The sequence below is a fragment of the Elephantulus edwardii genome, unplaced genomic scaffold (assembly GCF_000299155.1).
Source record: "Elephantulus edwardii isolate Elephantulus edwardi_28Jun2011 unplaced genomic scaffold, EleEdw1.0 scaffold00207, whole genome shotgun sequence".
Taxonomy (NCBI): domain Eukaryota; kingdom Metazoa; phylum Chordata; class Mammalia; order Macroscelidea; family Macroscelididae; genus Elephantulus; species Elephantulus edwardii.
This window is the reverse complement of record NW_006399957.1, coordinates 949664-954120: the sequence shown is the minus strand read 5'-3', so window position 1 is coordinate 954120 and position 4457 is coordinate 949664.

The window sequence follows — 4457 nt, the reverse complement described above, 5'->3', positions numbered from 1 at the left end:
CTGGGGTCATTAGAACTCTGCGGGCTGCGGGGCGCTCAGGCGGCGCCAAGCCAGACATCGCCACTGGGATCCTGCGCTGGGGACACAGAGAGGCTGGCAGTGGGCCTGACGCAGGAGGGGAGGAAGGGGTCAGACCAACCGCTCTCCGGATCTGGAGTGCGTGCCAGAACCTGGGCCTCGGCCCGACTCCCCGCAGTCCCCCTGCAGGAAAACCCCGAAAGCACAGGGAGGTGGCGGAGGGGCAGGGGTCTAGCGCGGGTCAGAAGCTACCCCCCTCCCCCCACTGCAGACACAGACACCCTCCCCTGTTGTCCTCTGCCAGCCATGAGGCCGCCCTGCTCAGGGCCTCCCACCACCCCCAACGCCGCGCCCCCGCCCACCCCCGCCTGTGGCGGAGACCCGCGATCGATGTCTGACACCAGGCCCAGCTCCCTCCCGCTGCCCGCGCCCTGCTTGCGGGGAGCCTTTATGCCCCCCAAAACCAGGCCCCAGCTCCAGTCCTGTGGGAGGAATCGTGGGGCCGAGGCTGGAGTAGGGCTGGCAGGGCTGAAGACTGCTCCCCAGGAGCCAGGCTCCCGGAGGATCCCGCTCCCGGGCGGATGTACGTATGTCTGTATACTGTGCTGTCCGCTGTCCCGGTGACATTCCACTCCTGTCCCTCGCCCCCGCCTTCCTTTTCATCATCAGCAAATAAAGATTAGCCGAGCAGATTGTGGGCGCGTTTGCAGGCGGCCTGATCTTCATTCAGGGCCTTTGTGATGATATTGATGATGATGATGGCCAAGCGGACAGTTTGATTTTTGTGTTTGGAGCTAGTTATAAAGAATCAATATTATATCAAGGGGTAACTTTCGTGATAAAGGACTTTAACCACTCCGGCTATTCATCATAAGTCTGCAGCAAGCAGATAGGTCAAAAGAAATGATATTGCACTAAAGACTGTGTCTTCTTATCTCCCCTAGACCAGGGGAAGGGGACAAGCAGATCGATACAGAGGCTGCTGTACACTTCTTGCAATTATCAATAGCTGATTTCGTCTTTTGAGGCCTGCATCTATTAATACAAGCTAATAATAATCGTTTAAGCATACCTATAGGCTAGGAGCTCCCATTTTAACTCGGCAGCATTATTTATGTAATGCAAGTGCTGAAATGCACGCAGCGGACCACACAGCTCAGTGACCACAAGACAAAGATTTTCACCGTCTGCATCCCCAGGTGTGGAGAGGCAGGCCTGGCGGAGGCTGCTGTGCGGGAAGGTCTCAGCCTCTGCCTCTGCGGGAGTCCCAGGGCCGGGCGCGCCACTGTGCCTGCGGCTCCCACCCACTGAAAATATTTAGACACATTTGTCCTGGTAGCTTTGAAGGAAAACGGTGCCAGGTGGCCAAGTGCAGGCATTCGGCGAAGCACTAGTTCCTTTAAGGCAGGCGTTTTCTACTACAGCAAATGTTACCTACACGAGAAAAATCGTTCTTCAAAAGAAATCATAAATATACTTTTTTGGCTTAATGCTTTCTAACCATTCCCCGCACCCCCCCCCCAAAAAAAAACCCACACAGAAAAAAGAAACCTCTTTCTAATTGGCACTTCACCGGCGTTTGCTGCTCTCGGGGAAGCATTTATCATGGTGACGGCTCCAGAGTGGCAGGTGGCGTCATCAATTACCTCTTCTTACCAATAATAATATTAGTATGGTAATATCTTTGCTCAAGTGAGAACCAATTAGCGGTCACTTGTCACAGCATTAAAGACTCAGAATCATGCCGGATTGAACCCCAAGGACCTAAAACAAAAGTTGGGGGTGGGGAGGAATGAGCGTGAGGGGGAGGGGAGAAAGGGAGTTGAAGAAAAGAACTTTGACTTGAAAGAGAGGAATGAACGGAAACAGGCTAAAGCCCTAATATTTTAATACGCTTGTTGTGCCAAGTGGCCTGGCCCGGTGGGGGAGGGACAGACGGGAAGAAGCCACAGGCATCTGACATCCTTGACGCCGTCCTTGGTGGCCAGGAGCCCCCCACCATAAACTGGGATCATGCCCCCAGTGAGCGATGCCCCCACCCCGTGTCAAATCAATCTTGCTGAGAAGCTTTTTGCTTTATCTGAATAAGTGATACAAATTAAACCAAACGCCTAATTATATGTTTCACTAATGCAAAATATACAGTATTAATTTGTAAATAATATTATTAAGCAGACTAGATAATAACGTGTCGCCTCTTAAAATGAAAACAACGTTGCGAGAGGAAGACAATTAACAAATTAGATTTAATTGCGGGGAAGAAAAGCAACTTTTGCTTTTGTGATCCTATTTAGGTATGACAATATTTTAATCGACAGCGGTCATGTGATGGTGGGTGTGCCCACCCTGAACTCCGCATGGCGAGGACGCGCCCGGTGTGCGGTGTGGAGGCACCTAAGTGGAGAGATTCCGTTCACACATTACCACTTAGCCGGGAGTCTATGCTTGAGAGCAAACTTGGCATACATGTTTTCCATTGGAACTTGCCGCACTGAACAGAGTTGAAGGAAAGTTTATGGTCTGAATGGGGAGGACACGGGAACGGGCAGGACCAAACAAGTCAGCAGGTATCGCGCCGTCTTCTATTTGGGGACCATACTTATTTATTATCATCGATCTTGTTTACCCAATCAATTCAAAAGGAATGCGCCACAGGATTTCCTTATCTGCACCATTTCAGTCCGAGGGGGATTTGTGCAGGCGCTCGCTGCCCAGCTGGCTGGTCCCTCAAAGTCTCTCCGCCGACCCCTGCGAGAGCCTTAGGAGGACTACGCTGCAGCCGCCGAGGCCAGAGTCTGCCTGGTACGGCCGCTCCAGCCTGCATTCCCCTTACTCCCAGGCAGGACCCTCTGTACCCACTCCCTCGGGTGATAGCCAGTGTGTCCACAGAGTCCGAGGACAGCCTGCTCGGCTTGCCACTGACAAGTCCCGCATGAGCTGAGATTGGAAGGCTGCTTCCCCAGGTAAAGGGCCAGGGTCACAGGCTCGCTGAAAGACCCTCCAATCATCCATCACATCTTTTAAGCAAAGTCAACTAACTTCCCTTGTATGTGAAAGCCCAGAAAGATGGAGGGATGCGATGCCCAATTGCTGAGGAGGAGTCGCGGCAGGAGAGGTGTTAGCGGGGCCTGAGGTGGGCACATGATGGGCAAGTGACCCACAGGGCAGGCGTCGTGCGATGGGGGCGCGAGGTGGCCGAGGTGAGCCGGCCTCAACTCCTCCGCAAGGCTGCACACGCGGAGGGAATCTACGTTTGCGTCTCATCGATGGAAGAGAAAGAAAAGGAATGAGTGTTAGCCGTTTTCGAATGGACAGTGCCCATTCGCAGGGGCCGAGGCGACTGCGACCTCTGGGCATGTTGTCTCCTGGAGAGCAGCGACTGCCCCCGTCCCAGTCGGTTTGCTGATTGCGGGTCCCCGTGAATCCGGCAAGAAACTTCTTTCCCCACGGCCGCCTCCCGCCCCAACACGTGCGCGCGCACACATGCGAGCGCGCGAGCCCCCTTTCCCCGCCTCCTCCTACTCTCTTTGCCCCCATTTCCCAGAAAATTCCTACCTCCGCCCCTCCCCAAAGTCTCGCTGCGAACTTTTCCGCGGCACTCGAGAGCTTGCCAAAATGCTGCAGCTCTTGCCACAGCTCAAAGCCTGCAGGGCATCTCCCCAGAAGCCGAGGTGGAAGGCGCTCCGAGGTGCTGCTAACCGGGACGGCTCTAGATTTCCAACATCTTTTATATGCCTTTTCTTCTTTCCCAAGGAAATTACCTAAATGAATACGTTTAACACAAAGAGAATGGAAAAAATTAAATGCAATGAAAACAAAAGCCAGGCTCGAGGGATTAGAGACTAGAAATACACTTTTTGGAAAGGGCAGTGGAGAATCTGGCCGGCGGGCCGCCTACTACCCCGTGATCGTCGTCCCGAGCAGAGCAAGCCCAGGGCTGTTGCTTCGAGAAACTTACACTTACGAGCGGGCTGGAGAACACAGGGTGGACAGCGGGAAGATTCTAGAACAGAGAGGTGGTCTGCACTGGACCAAGAGCAGGGCAGGCCGGGTCCGAGGAAGGGACGCGCGAGGCAGGCCTCAGACCCCGCGGGGAGCTCGCCGCCACCCGCCTGCGGGGCTGGCTGTCACCGCCGGCGGGAGGTTGGCGCGGGGAGGCTTCTCTGCGCAGGGAAACTTGTGCAGCAAACGCGAGGGACTGAGAAGCGCCCTCGAGGCGAGCGCGGCGGCCGGGACGTCCGGGCGGCCACTGCGCGGGGCGCGCGCGAGCCGGGGCGAGTGGGAGCGGGTGACTGGCAGAGCGCGCGCATGGGGGCGCGTCCACGGCGGGCGCGCGGAGAGTTCAGGCGGCCAACCACCTCTGTCCCGCACCGGTCACGCCTCTCCGCCGCGGGCAGTGGGCGCCGCCTGGCCGCCCGGGACCTGCGCCACACTTTGCG